We start from the raw sequence: 12171 nt of genomic DNA on the forward strand, positions 1-12171 counted from the left end.
AGGACTTCCCAGGAGGTCACCCATCCTAGTACTACTCTCGCCCAAGCACGCTTAACTTCGGAGTTCTGATGGGATCCGGTGCTTTAGTGCTGGTATGATCGCATCCGACATGTTACCCCCGTCTTCGTCCCTTATGCTTGCCCCTCCCAGCTCCACTACACACACGATTGCACATTCCTTTGGCCGCTCCCGCTCAACTACGGAGACGAGTTTTACCACGGTTCAACCGCACCAGTGCCTATTTACCATGGTTTCGACCCCTTTCAGAACACGCTTGCCGCCGCTAGACGCGTGAATAATGAGCAGCGAGCTAAAACTTACCGTAAACGTGCAAAATAATAAAACGTGCTAAACATACGTCGCGCTCGTGCGTTTTGTTTTGCACGCGGTGCAAAACAAATTAAAAAGGGAATGCAACACGAGGACTTCCCAGGAGGTCACCCATCCTAGTACTACTCTCGCCCAAGCACGCTTAACTTCGGAGTTCTGATGGGATCCGGTGCTTTAGTGCTGGTATGATCGCATCCGACATGTTACCCCCGTCTTCGTCCCTTATGCTTGCCCCTCCCAGCTCCACTACACACACGATTGCACATTCCTTTGGCCGCTCCCGCTCAACTACGGAGACGAGTTTTACCACGGTTCAACCGCACCAGTGCCTATTTACCATGGTTTCGACCCCTTTCAGAACACGCTTGCCGCCGCTAGACGCGTGAATAATGAGCAGCGAGCTAAAACTTACCGTAAACGTGCAAAATAATAAAACGTGCTAAACATACGTCGCGCTCGTGCGTTTTGTTTTGCACGCGGTGCAAAACAAATTAAAAAGGGAATGCAACACGAGGACTTCCCAGGAGGTCACCCATCCTAGTACTACTCTCGCCCAAGCACGCTTAACTTCGGAGTTCTGATGGGATCCGGTGCTTTAGTGCTGGTATGATCGCATCCGACATGTTACCCCCGTCTTCGTCCCTTATGCTTGCCCCTCCCAGCTCCACTACACACACGATTGCACATTCCTTTGGCCGCTCCCGCTCAACTACGGAGACGAGTTTTACCACGGTTCAACCGCACCAGTGCCTATTTACCATGGTTTCGACCCCTTTCAGAACACGCTTGCCGCCGCTAGACGCGTGAATAATGAGCAGCGAGCTAAAACTTACCGTAAACGTGCAAAATAATAAAACGTGCTAAACATACGTCGCGCTCGTGCGTTTTGTTTTGCACGCGGTGCAAAACAAATTAAAAAGGGAATGCAACACGAGGACTTCCCAGGAGGTCACCCATCCTAGTACTACTCTCGCCCAAGCACGCTTAACTTCGGAGTTCTGATGGGATCCGGTGCTTTAGTGCTGGTATGATCGCATCCGACATGTTACCCCCGTCTTCGTCCCTTATGCTTGCCCCTCCCAGCTCCACTACACACACGATTGCACATTCCTTTGGCCGCTCCCGCTCAACTACGGAGACGAGTTTTACCACGGTTCAACCGCACCAGTGCCTATTTACCATGGTTTCGACCCCTTTCAGAACACGCTTGCCGCCGCTAGACGCGTGAATAATGAGCAGCGAGCTAAAACTTACCGTAAACGTGCAAAATAATAAAACGTGCTAAACATACGTCGCGCTCGTGCGTTTTGTTTTGCACGCGGTGCAAAACAAATTAAAAAGGGAATGCAACACGAGGACTTCCCAGGAGGTCACCCATCCTAGTACTACTCTCGCCCAAGCACGCTTAACTTCGGAGTTCTGATGGGATCCGGTGCTTTAGTGCTGGTATGATCGCATCCGACATGTTACCCCCGTCTTCGTCCCTTATGCTTGCCCCTCCCAGCTCCACTACACACACGATTGCACATTCCTTTGGCCGCTCCCGCTCAACTACGGAGACGAGTTTTACCACGGTTCAACCGCACCAGTGCCTATTTACCATGGTTTCGACCCCTTTCAGAACACGCTTGCCGCCGCTAGACGCGTGAATAATGAGCAGCGAGCTAAAACTTACCGTAAACGTGCAAAATAATAAAACGTGCTAAACATACGTCGCGCTCGTGCGTTTTGTTTTGCACGCGGTGCAAAACAAATTAAAAAGGGAATGCAACACGAGGACTTCCCAGGAGGTCACCCATCCTAGTACTACTCTCGCCCAAGCACGCTTAACTTCGGAGTTCTGATGGGATCCGGTGCTTTAGTGCTGGTATGATCGCATCCGACATGTTACCCCCGTCTTCGTCCCTTATGCTTGCCCCTCCCAGCTCCACTACACACACGATTGCACATTCCTTTGGCCGCTCCCGCTCAACTACGGAGACGAGTTTTACCACGGTTCAACCGCACCAGTGCCTATTTACCATGGTTTCGACCCCTTTCAGAACACGCTTGCCGCCGCTAGACGCGTGAATAATGAGCAGCGAGCTAAAACTTACCGTAAACGTGCAAAATAATAAAACGTGCTAAACATACGTCGCGCTCGTGCGTTTTGTTTTGCACGCGGTGCAAAACAAATTAAAAAGGGAATGCAACACGAGGACTTCCCAGGAGGTCACCCATCCTAGTACTACTCTCGCCCAAGCACGCTTAACTTCGGAGTTCTGATGGGATCCGGTGCTTTAGTGCTGGTATGATCGCATCCGACATGTTACCCCCGTCTTCGTCCCTTATGCTTGCCCCTCCCAGCTCCACTACACACACGATTGCACATTCCTTTGGCCGCTCCCGCTCAACTACGGAGACGAGTTTTACCACGGTTCAACCGCACCAGTGCCTATTTACCATGGTTTCGACCCCTTTCAGAACACGCTTGCCGCCGCTAGACGCGTGAATAATGAGCAGCGAGCTAAAACTTACCGTAAACGTGCAAAATAATAAAACGTGCTAAACATACGTCGCGCTCGTGCGTTTTGTTTTGCACGCGGTGCAAAACAAATTAAAAAGGGAATGCAACACGAGGACTTCCCAGGAGGTCACCCATCCTAGTACTACTCTCGCCCAAGCACGCTTAACTTCGGAGTTCTGATGGGATCCGGTGCTTTAGTGCTGGTATGATCGCATCCGACATGTTACCCCCGTCTTCGTCCCTTATGCTTGCCCCTCCCAGCTCCACTACACACACGATTGCACATTCCTTTGGCCGCTCCCGCTCAACTACGGAGACGAGTTTTACCACGGTTCAACCGCACCAGTGCCTATTTACCATGGTTTCGACCCCTTTCAGAACACGCTTGCCGCCGCTAGACGCGTGAATAATGAGCAGCGAGCTAAAACTTACCGTAAACGTGCAAAATAATAAAACGTGCTAAACATACGTCGCGCTCGTGCGTTTTGTTTTGCACGCGGTGCAAAACAAATTAAAAAGGGAATGCAACACGAGGACTTCCCAGGAGGTCACCCATCCTAGTACTACTCTCGCCCAAGCACGCTTAACTTCGGAGTTCTGATGGGATCCGGTGCTTTAGTGCTGGTATGATCGCATCCGACATGTTACCCCCGTCTTCGTCCCTTATGCTTGCCCCTCCCAGCTCCACTACACACACGATTGCACATTCCTTTGGCCGCTCCCGCTCAACTACGGAGACGAGTTTTACCACGGTTCAACCGCACCAGTGCCTATTTACCATGGTTTCGACCCCTTTCAGAACACGCTTGCCGCCGCTAGACGCGTGAATAATGAGCAGCGAGCTAAAACTTACCGTAAACGTGCAAAATAATAAAACGTGCTAAACATACGTCGCGCTCGTGCGTTTTGTTTTGCACGCGGTGCAAAACAAATTAAAAAGGGAATGCAACACGAGGACTTCCCAGGAGGTCACCCATCCTAGTACTACTCTCGCCCAAGCACGCTTAACTTCGGAGTTCTGATGGGATCCGGTGCTTTAGTGCTGGTATGATCGCATCCGACATGTTACCCCCGTCTTCGTCCCTTATGCTTGCCCCTCCCAGCTCCACTACACACACGATTGCACATTCCTTTGGCCGCTCCCGCTCAACTACGGAGACGAGTTTTACCACGGTTCAACCGCACCAGTGCCTATTTACCATGGTTTCGACCCCTTTCAGAACACGCTTGCCGCCGCTAGACGCGTGAATAATGAGCAGCGAGCTAAAACTTACCGTAAACGTGCAAAATAATAAAACGTGCTAAACATACGTCGCGCTCGTGCGTTTTGTTTTGCACGCGGTGCAAAACAAATTAAAAAGGGAATGCAACACGAGGACTTCCCAGGAGGTCACCCATCCTAGTACTACTCTCGCCCAAGCACGCTTAACTTCGGAGTTCTGATGGGATCCGGTGCTTTAGTGCTGGTATGATCGCATCCGACATGTTACCCCCGTCTTCGTCCCTTATGCTTGCCCCTCCCAGCTCCACTACACACACGATTGCACATTCCTTTGGCCGCTCCCGCTCAACTACGGAGACGAGTTTTACCACGGTTCAACCGCACCAGTGCCTATTTACCATGGTTTCGACCCCTTTCAGAACACGCTTGCCGCCGCTAGACGCGTGAATAATGAGCAGCGAGCTAAAACTTACCGTAAACGTGCAAAATAATAAAACGTGCTAAACATACGTCGCGCTCGTGCGTTTTGTTTTGCACGCGGTGCAAAACAAATTAAAAAGGGAATGCAACACGAGGACTTCCCAGGAGGTCACCCATCCTAGTACTACTCTCGCCCAAGCACGCTTAACTTCGGAGTTCTGATGGGATCCGGTGCTTTAGTGCTGGTATGATCGCATCCGACATGTTACCCCCGTCTTCGTCCCTTATGCTTGCCCCTCCCAGCTCCACTACACACACGATTGCACATTCCTTTGGCCGCTCCCGCTCAACTACGGAGACGAGTTTTACCACGGTTCAACCGCACCAGTGCCTATTTACCATGGTTTCGACCCCTTTCAGAACACGCTTGCCGCCGCTAGACGCGTGAATAATGAGCAGCGAGCTAAAACTTACCGTAAACGTGCAAAATAATAAAACGTGCTAAACATACGTCGCGCTCGTGCGTTTTGTTTTGCACGCGGTGCAAAACAAATTAAAAAGGGAATGCAACACGAGGACTTCCCAGGAGGTCACCCATCCTAGTACTACTCTCGCCCAAGCACGCTTAACTTCGGAGTTCTGATGGGATCCGGTGCTTTAGTGCTGGTATGATCGCATCCGACATGTTACCCCCGTCTTCGTCCCTTATGCTTGCCCCTCCCAGCTCCACTACACACACGATTGCACATTCCTTTGGCCGCTCCCGCTCAACTACGGAGACGAGTTTTACCACGGTTCAACCGCACCAGTGCCTATTTACCATGGTTTCGACCCCTTTCAGAACACGCTTGCCGCCGCTAGACGCGTGAATAATGAGCAGCGAGCTAAAACTTACCGTAAACGTGCAAAATAATAAAACGTGCTAAACATACGTCGCGCTCGTGCGTTTTGTTTTGCACGCGGTGCAAAACAAATTAAAAAGGGAATGCAACACGAGGACTTCCCAGGAGGTCACCCATCCTAGTACTACTCTCGCCCAAGCACGCTTAACTTCGGAGTTCTGATGGGATCCGGTGCTTTAGTGCTGGTATGATCGCATCCGACATGTTACCCCCGTCTTCGTCCCTTATGCTTGCCCCTCCCAGCTCCACTACACACACGATTGCACATTCCTTTGGCCGCTCCCGCTCAACTACGGAGACGAGTTTTACCACGGTTCAACCGCACCAGTGCCTATTTACCATGGTTTCGACCCCTTTCAGAACACGCTTGCCGCCGCTAGACGCGTGAATAATGAGCAGCGAGCTAAAACTTACCGTAAACGTGCAAAATAATAAAACGTGCTAAACATACGTCGCGCTCGTGCGTTTTGTTTTGCACGCGGTGCAAAACAAATTAAAAAGGGAATGCAACACGAGGACTTCCCAGGAGGTCACCCATCCTAGTACTACTCTCGCCCAAGCACGCTTAACTTCGGAGTTCTGATGGGATCCGGTGCTTTAGTGCTGGTATGATCGCATCCGACATGTTACCCCCGTCTTCGTCCCTTATGCTTGCCCCTCCCAGCTCCACTACACACACGATTGCACATTCCTTTGGCCGCTCCCGCTCAACTACGGAGACGAGTTTTACCACGGTTCAACCGCACCAGTGCCTATTTACCATGGTTTCGACCCCTTTCAGAACACGCTTGCCGCCGCTAGACGCGTGAATAATGAGCAGCGAGCTAAAACTTACCGTAAACGTGCAAAATAATAAAACGTGCTAAACATACGTCGCGCTCGTGCGTTTTGTTTTGCACGCGGTGCAAAACAAATTAAAAAGGGAATGCAACACGAGGACTTCCCAGGAGGTCACCCATCCTAGTACTACTCTCGCCCAAGCACGCTTAACTTCGGAGTTCTGATGGGATCCGGTGCTTTAGTGCTGGTATGATCGCATCCGACATGTTACCCCCGTCTTCGTCCCTTATGCTTGCCCCTCCCAGCTCCACTACACACACGATTGCACATTCCTTTGGCCGCTCCCGCTCAACTACGGAGACGAGTTTTACCACGGTTCAACCGCACCAGTGCCTATTTACCATGGTTTCGACCCCTTTCAGAACACGCTTGCCGCCGCTAGACGCGTGAATAATGAGCAGCGAGCTAAAACTTACCGTAAACGTGCAAAATAATAAAACGTGCTAAACATACGTCGCGCTCGTGCGTTTTGTTTTGCACGCGGTGCAAAACAAATTAAAAAGGGAATGCAACACGAGGACTTCCCAGGAGGTCACCCATCCTAGTACTACTCTCGCCCAAGCACGCTTAACTTCGGAGTTCTGATGGGATCCGGTGCTTTAGTGCTGGTATGATCGCATCCGACATGTTACCCCCGTCTTCGTCCCTTATGCTTGCCCCTCCCAGCTCCACTACACACACGATTGCACATTCCTTTGGCCGCTCCCGCTCAACTACGGAGACGAGTTTTACCACGGTTCAACCGCACCAGTGCCTATTTACCATGGTTTCGACCCCTTTCAGAACACGCTTGCCGCCGCTAGACGCGTGAATAATGAGCAGCGAGCTAAAACTTACCGTAAACGTGCAAAATAATAAAACGTGCTAAACATACGTCGCGCTCGTGCGTTTTGTTTTGCACGCGGTGCAAAACAAATTAAAAAGGGAATGCAACACGAGGACTTCCCAGGAGGTCACCCATCCTAGTACTACTCTCGCCCAAGCACGCTTAACTTCGGAGTTCTGATGGGATCCGGTGCTTTAGTGCTGGTATGATCGCATCCGACATGTTACCCCCGTCTTCGTCCCTTATGCTTGCCCCTCCCAGCTCCACTACACACACGATTGCACATTCCTTTGGCCGCTCCCGCTCAACTACGGAGACGAGTTTTACCACGGTTCAACCGCACCAGTGCCTATTTACCATGGTTTCGACCCCTTTCAGAACACGCTTGCCGCCGCTAGACGCGTGAATAATGATCAGCGAGCTAAAACTTACCGTAAACGTGCGAAATAATAAAACGTGCTAAACATACGTCGCGCTCGTGCGTTTTGTTTTGCACGCGGTGCAAAACAAATTAAAAAGGGAATGCAACACGAGGACTTCCCAGGAGGTCACCCATCCTAGTACTACTCTCGCCCAAGCACGCTTAACTTCGGAGTTCTGATGGGATCCGGTGCTTTAGTGCTGGTATGATCGCATCCGACATGTTACCCCCGTCTTCGTCCCTTATGCTTGCCCCTCCCAGCTCCACTACACACACGATTGCACATTCCTTTGGCCGCTCCCGCTCAACTACGGAGACGAGTTTTACCACGGTTCAACCGCACCAGTGCCTATTTACCATGGTTTCGACCCCTTTCAGAACACGCTTGCCGCCGCTAGACGCGTGAATAATGAGCAGCGAGCTAAAACTTACCGTAAACGTGCAAAATAATAAAACGTGCTAAACATACGTCGCGCTCGTGCGTTTTGTTTTGCACGCGGTGCAAAACAAATTAAAAAGGGAATGCAACACGAGGACTTCCCAGGAGGTCACCCATCCTAGTACTACTCTCGCCCAAGCACGCTTAACTTCGGAGTTCTGATGGGATCCGGTGCTTTAGTGCTGGTATGATCGCATCCGACATGTTACCCCCGTCTTCGTCCCTTATGCTTGCCCCTCCCAGCTCCACTACACACACGATTGCACATTCCTTTGGCCGCTCCCGCTCAACTACGGAGACGAGTTTTACCACGGTTCAACCGCACCAGTGCCTATTTACCATGGTTTCGACCCCTTTCAGAACACGCTTGCCGCCGCTAGACGCGTGAATAATGAGCAGCGAGCTAAAACTTACCGTAAACGTGCGAAATAATAAAACGTGCTAAACATACGTCGCGCTCGTGCGTTTTGTTTTGCACGCGGTGCAAAACAAATTAAAAAGGGAATGCAACACGAGGACTTCCCAGGAGGTCACCCATCCTAGTACTACTCTCGCCCAAGCACGCTTAACTTCGGAGTTCTGATGGGATCCGGTGCTTTAGTGCTGGTATGATCGCATCCGACATGTTACCCCCGTCTTCGTCCCTTATGCTTGCCCCTCCCAGCTCCACTACACACACGATTGCACATTCCTTTGGCCGCTCCCGCTCAACTACGGAGACGAGTTTTACCACGGTTCAACCGCACCAGTGCCTATTTACCATGGTTTCGACCCCTTTCAGAACACGCTTGCCGCCGCTAGACGCGTGAATAATGAGCAGCGAGCTAAAACTTACCGTAAACGTGCAAAATAATAAAACGTGCTAAACATACGTCGCGCTCGTGCGTTTTGTTTTGCACGCGGTGCAAAACAAATTAAAAAGGGAATGCAACACGAGGACTTCCCAGGAGGTCACCCATCCTAGTACTACTCTCGCCCAAGCACGCTTAACTTCGGAGTTCTGATGGGATCCGGTGCTTTAGTGCTGGTATGATCGCATCCGACATGTTACCCCCGTCTTCGTCCCTTATGCTTGCCCCTCCCAGCTCCACTACACACACGATTGCACATTCCTTTGGCCGCTCCCGCTCAACTACGGAGACGAGTTTTACCACGGTTCAACCGCACCAGTGCCTATTTACCATGGTTTCGACCCCTTTCAGAACACGCTTGCCGCCGCTAGACGCGTGAATAATGAGCAGCGAGCTAAAACTTACCGTAAACGTGCAAAATAATAAAACGTGCTAAACATACGTCGCGCTCGTGCGTTTTGTTTTGCACGCGGTGCAAAACAAATTAAAAAGGGAATGCAACACGAGGACTTCCCAGGAGGTCACCCATCCTAGTACTACTCTCGCCCAAGCACGCTTAACTTCGGAGTTCTGATGGGATCCGGTGCTTTAGTGCTGGTATGATCGCATCCGACATGTTACCCCCGTCTTCGTCCCTTATGCTTGCCCCTCCCAGCTCCACTACACACACGATTGCACATTCCTTTGGCCGCTCCCGCTCAACTACGGAGACGAGTTTTACCACGGTTCAACCGCACCAGTGCCTATTTACCATGGTTTCGACCCCTTTCAGAACACGCTTGCCGCCGCTAGACGCGTGAATAATGAGCAGCGAGCTAAAACTTACCGTAAACGTGCAAAATAATAAAACGTGCTAAACATACGTCGCGCTCGTGCGTTTTGTTTTGCACGCGGTGCAAAACAAATTAAAAAGGGAATGCAACACGAGGACTTCCCAGGAGGTCACCCATCCTAGTACTACTCTCGCCCAAGCACGCTTAACTTCGGAGTTCTGATGGGATCCGGTGCTTTAGTGCTGGTATGATCGCATCCGACATGTTACCCCCGTCTTCGTCCCTTATGCTTGCCCCTCCCAGCTCCACTACACACACGATTGCACATTCCTTTGGCCGCTCCCGCTCAACTACGGAGACGAGTTTTACCACGGTTCAACCGCACCAGTGCCTATTTACCATGGTTTCGACCCCTTTCAGAACACGCTTGCCGCCGCTAGACGCGTGAATAATGAGCAGCGAGCTAAAACTTACCGTAAACGTGCAAAATAATAAAACGTGCTAAACATACGTCGCGCTCGTGCGTTTTGTTTTGCACGCGGTGCAAAACAAATTAAAAAGGGAATGCAACACGAGGACTTCCCAGGAGGTCACCCATCCTAGTACTACTCTCGCCCAAGCACGCTTAACTTCGGAGTTCTGATGGGATCCGGTGCTTTAGTGCTGGTATGATCGCATCCGACATGTTACCCCCGTCTTCGTCCCTTATGCTTGCCCCTCCCAGCTCCACTACACACACGATTGCACATTCCTTTGGCCGCTCCCGCTCAACTACGGAGACGAGTTTTACCACGGTTCAACCGCACCAGTGCCTATTTACCATGGTTTCGACCCCTTTCAGAACACGCTTGCCGCCGCTAGACGCGTGAATAATGAGCAGCGAGCTAAAACTTACCGTAAACGTGCAAAATAATAAAACGTGCTAAACATACGTCGCGCTCGTGCGTTTTGTTTTGCACGCGGTGCAAAACAAATTAAAAAGGGAATGCAACACGAGGACTTCCCAGGAGGTCACCCATCCTAGTACTACTCTCGCCCAAGCACGCTTAACTTCGGAGTTCTGATGGGATCCGGTGCTTTAGTGCTGGTATGATCGCATCCGACATGTTACCCCCGTCTTCGTCCCTTATGCTTGCCCCTCCCAGCTCCACTACACACACGATTGCACATTCCTTTGGCCGCTCCCGCTCAACTACGGAGACGAGTTTTACCACGGTTCAACCGCACCAGTGCCTATTTACCATGGTTTCGACCCCTTTCAGAACACGCTTGCCGCCGCTAGACGCGTGAATAATGAGCAGCGAGCTAAAACTTACCGTAAACGTGCAAAATAATAAAACGTGCTAAACATACGTCGCGCTCGTGCGTTTTGTTTTGCACGCGGTGCAAAACAAATTAAAAAGGGAATGCAACACGAGGACTTCCCAGGAGGTCACCCATCCTAGTACTACTCTCGCCCAAGCACGCTTAACTTCGGAGTTCTGATGGGATCCGGTGCTTTAGTGCTGGTATGATCGCATCCGACATGTTACCCCCGTCTTCGTCCCTTATGCTTGCCCCTCCCAGCTCCACTACACACACGATTGCACATTCCTTTGGCCGCTCCCGCTCAACTACGGAGACGAGTTTTACCACGGTTCAACCGCACCAGTGCATGGTTTCGACCCCTCTGTACAGAAGTATCACGCTGCCGCCGCTAGACGCGTGAATAATGAGAGCAGCGCAGCTAAAACTTACCGTAAACGTGCAAAATAATAAAACGTGCTAAACATACGTCGCGCTCGTGCGTTTTGTTTTGCACGCGGTGCAAAACAAATTAAAAAGGGAATGCAACACGAGGACTTCCCAGGAGGTCACCCATCCTAGTACTACTCTCGCCCAAGCACGCTTAACTTCGGAGTTCTGATGGGATCCGGTGCTTTAGTGCTGGTATGATCGCATCCGACATGTTACCCCCGTCTTCGTCCCTTATGCTTGCCCCTCCCAGCTCCACTACACACACGATTGCACATTCCTTTGGCCGCTCCCGCTCAACTACGGAGACGAGTTTTACCACGGTTCAACCGCACCAGTGCCTATTTACCATGGTTTCGACCCCTTTCAGAACACGCTTGCCGCCGCTAGACGCGTGAATAATGAGCAGCGAGCTAAAACTTACCGTAAACGTGCAAAATAATAAAACGTGCTAAACATACGTCGCGCTCGTGCGTTTTGTTTTGCACGCGGTGCAAAACAAATTAAAAAGGGAATGCAACACGAGGACTTCCCAGGAGGTCACCCATCCTAGTACTACTCTCGCCCAAGCACGCTTAACTTCGGAGTTCTGATGGGATCCGGTGCTTTAGTGCTGGTATGATCGCATCCGACATGTTACCCCCGTCTTCGTCCCTTATGCTTGCCCCTCCCAGCTCCACTACACACACGATTGCACATTCCTTTGGCCGCTCCCGCTCAACTACGGAGACGAGTTTTACCACGGTTCAACCGCACCAGTGCCTATTTACCATGGTTTCGACCCCTTTCAGAACACGCTTGCCGCCGCTAGACGCGTGAATAATGAGCAGCGAGCTAAAACTTACCGTAAACGTGCAAAATAATAAAACGTGCTAAACATACGTCGCGCTCGTGCGTTTTGTTTTGC

The 12171-nt window shown here is 51.1% G+C and overlaps 28 non-coding genes and 1 pseudogene across 28 annotated transcripts; all 29 read right to left on the bottom strand.

The window, feature by feature from the left end:
• Window positions 1-106, bottom strand: LOC141037319 (5S ribosomal RNA; annotated as a pseudogene; the record flags this gene model as incomplete).
• A 302-nt stretch (window positions 107-408) lies between these two features.
• LOC141037298 (5S ribosomal RNA) lies at window positions 409-527 on the bottom strand. Its single transcript, XR_012198661.1, has one exon. It is a non-coding gene; the product is annotated as a 5S ribosomal RNA (ribosomal RNA).
• Window positions 528-829: 302 nt separating this feature from the next.
• LOC141037328 (5S ribosomal RNA) lies at window positions 830-948 on the bottom strand. The gene has a single exon (XR_012198689.1). It is a non-coding gene; the product is annotated as a 5S ribosomal RNA (ribosomal RNA).
• A 302-nt stretch (window positions 949-1250) lies between these two features.
• Window positions 1251-1369, bottom strand: LOC141037339 (5S ribosomal RNA). Its single transcript, XR_012198700.1, has one exon. It is a non-coding gene; the product is annotated as a 5S ribosomal RNA (ribosomal RNA).
• A 302-nt stretch (window positions 1370-1671) lies between these two features.
• On the bottom strand, window positions 1672-1790 carry LOC141037351 (5S ribosomal RNA). The gene has a single exon (XR_012198711.1). It is a non-coding gene; the product is annotated as a 5S ribosomal RNA (ribosomal RNA).
• A 302-nt stretch (window positions 1791-2092) lies between these two features.
• Window positions 2093-2211, bottom strand: LOC141037362 (5S ribosomal RNA). Its single transcript, XR_012198722.1, has one exon. It is a non-coding gene; the product is annotated as a 5S ribosomal RNA (ribosomal RNA).
• Window positions 2212-2513: 302 nt separating this feature from the next.
• On the bottom strand, window positions 2514-2632 carry LOC141037304 (5S ribosomal RNA). Its single transcript, XR_012198667.1, has one exon. It is a non-coding gene; the product is annotated as a 5S ribosomal RNA (ribosomal RNA).
• A 302-nt stretch (window positions 2633-2934) lies between these two features.
• On the bottom strand, window positions 2935-3053 carry LOC141037316 (5S ribosomal RNA). Its single transcript, XR_012198678.1, has one exon. It is a non-coding gene; the product is annotated as a 5S ribosomal RNA (ribosomal RNA).
• A 302-nt stretch (window positions 3054-3355) lies between these two features.
• On the bottom strand, window positions 3356-3474 carry LOC141037320 (5S ribosomal RNA). Its single transcript, XR_012198681.1, has one exon. It is a non-coding gene; the product is annotated as a 5S ribosomal RNA (ribosomal RNA).
• Window positions 3475-3776: 302 nt separating this feature from the next.
• Window positions 3777-3895, bottom strand: LOC141037321 (5S ribosomal RNA). The gene has a single exon (XR_012198682.1). It is a non-coding gene; the product is annotated as a 5S ribosomal RNA (ribosomal RNA).
• Window positions 3896-4197: 302 nt separating this feature from the next.
• LOC141037322 (5S ribosomal RNA) lies at window positions 4198-4316 on the bottom strand. The gene has a single exon (XR_012198683.1). It is a non-coding gene; the product is annotated as a 5S ribosomal RNA (ribosomal RNA).
• Window positions 4317-4618: 302 nt separating this feature from the next.
• LOC141037323 (5S ribosomal RNA) lies at window positions 4619-4737 on the bottom strand. Its single transcript, XR_012198684.1, has one exon. It is a non-coding gene; the product is annotated as a 5S ribosomal RNA (ribosomal RNA).
• A 302-nt stretch (window positions 4738-5039) lies between these two features.
• LOC141037324 (5S ribosomal RNA) lies at window positions 5040-5158 on the bottom strand. Its single transcript, XR_012198685.1, has one exon. It is a non-coding gene; the product is annotated as a 5S ribosomal RNA (ribosomal RNA).
• Window positions 5159-5460: 302 nt separating this feature from the next.
• On the bottom strand, window positions 5461-5579 carry LOC141037325 (5S ribosomal RNA). The gene has a single exon (XR_012198686.1). It is a non-coding gene; the product is annotated as a 5S ribosomal RNA (ribosomal RNA).
• A 302-nt stretch (window positions 5580-5881) lies between these two features.
• On the bottom strand, window positions 5882-6000 carry LOC141037326 (5S ribosomal RNA). Its single transcript, XR_012198687.1, has one exon. It is a non-coding gene; the product is annotated as a 5S ribosomal RNA (ribosomal RNA).
• Window positions 6001-6302: 302 nt separating this feature from the next.
• On the bottom strand, window positions 6303-6421 carry LOC141037327 (5S ribosomal RNA). Its single transcript, XR_012198688.1, has one exon. It is a non-coding gene; the product is annotated as a 5S ribosomal RNA (ribosomal RNA).
• A 302-nt stretch (window positions 6422-6723) lies between these two features.
• LOC141037329 (5S ribosomal RNA) lies at window positions 6724-6842 on the bottom strand. Its single transcript, XR_012198690.1, has one exon. It is a non-coding gene; the product is annotated as a 5S ribosomal RNA (ribosomal RNA).
• Window positions 6843-7144: 302 nt separating this feature from the next.
• On the bottom strand, window positions 7145-7263 carry LOC141037330 (5S ribosomal RNA). Its single transcript, XR_012198691.1, has one exon. It is a non-coding gene; the product is annotated as a 5S ribosomal RNA (ribosomal RNA).
• Window positions 7264-7565: 302 nt separating this feature from the next.
• On the bottom strand, window positions 7566-7684 carry LOC141037331 (5S ribosomal RNA). The gene has a single exon (XR_012198692.1). It is a non-coding gene; the product is annotated as a 5S ribosomal RNA (ribosomal RNA).
• Window positions 7685-7986: 302 nt separating this feature from the next.
• On the bottom strand, window positions 7987-8105 carry LOC141037332 (5S ribosomal RNA). The gene has a single exon (XR_012198693.1). It is a non-coding gene; the product is annotated as a 5S ribosomal RNA (ribosomal RNA).
• Window positions 8106-8407: 302 nt separating this feature from the next.
• Window positions 8408-8526, bottom strand: LOC141037333 (5S ribosomal RNA). The gene has a single exon (XR_012198694.1). It is a non-coding gene; the product is annotated as a 5S ribosomal RNA (ribosomal RNA).
• A 302-nt stretch (window positions 8527-8828) lies between these two features.
• Window positions 8829-8947, bottom strand: LOC141037334 (5S ribosomal RNA). The gene has a single exon (XR_012198695.1). It is a non-coding gene; the product is annotated as a 5S ribosomal RNA (ribosomal RNA).
• A 302-nt stretch (window positions 8948-9249) lies between these two features.
• On the bottom strand, window positions 9250-9368 carry LOC141037335 (5S ribosomal RNA). Its single transcript, XR_012198696.1, has one exon. It is a non-coding gene; the product is annotated as a 5S ribosomal RNA (ribosomal RNA).
• Window positions 9369-9670: 302 nt separating this feature from the next.
• Window positions 9671-9789, bottom strand: LOC141037336 (5S ribosomal RNA). Its single transcript, XR_012198697.1, has one exon. It is a non-coding gene; the product is annotated as a 5S ribosomal RNA (ribosomal RNA).
• Window positions 9790-10091: 302 nt separating this feature from the next.
• LOC141037337 (5S ribosomal RNA) lies at window positions 10092-10210 on the bottom strand. The gene has a single exon (XR_012198698.1). It is a non-coding gene; the product is annotated as a 5S ribosomal RNA (ribosomal RNA).
• A 302-nt stretch (window positions 10211-10512) lies between these two features.
• Window positions 10513-10631, bottom strand: LOC141037338 (5S ribosomal RNA). Its single transcript, XR_012198699.1, has one exon. It is a non-coding gene; the product is annotated as a 5S ribosomal RNA (ribosomal RNA).
• A 302-nt stretch (window positions 10632-10933) lies between these two features.
• On the bottom strand, window positions 10934-11052 carry LOC141037340 (5S ribosomal RNA). Its single transcript, XR_012198701.1, has one exon. It is a non-coding gene; the product is annotated as a 5S ribosomal RNA (ribosomal RNA).
• Window positions 11053-11354: 302 nt separating this feature from the next.
• Window positions 11355-11473, bottom strand: LOC141037341 (5S ribosomal RNA). The gene has a single exon (XR_012198702.1). It is a non-coding gene; the product is annotated as a 5S ribosomal RNA (ribosomal RNA).
• A 302-nt stretch (window positions 11474-11775) lies between these two features.
• Window positions 11776-11894, bottom strand: LOC141037343 (5S ribosomal RNA). Its single transcript, XR_012198703.1, has one exon. It is a non-coding gene; the product is annotated as a 5S ribosomal RNA (ribosomal RNA).
• Between the last annotated feature and the right edge of the window lie 277 nt (window positions 11895-12171).

This window comes from Aegilops tauschii, unplaced genomic scaffold (genome assembly GCF_002575655.3).
Source record: "Aegilops tauschii subsp. strangulata cultivar AL8/78 unplaced genomic scaffold, Aet v6.0 ptg001085l_obj, whole genome shotgun sequence".
NCBI classification, from domain to species: Eukaryota; Viridiplantae; Streptophyta; class Magnoliopsida; order Poales; family Poaceae; genus Aegilops; species Aegilops tauschii.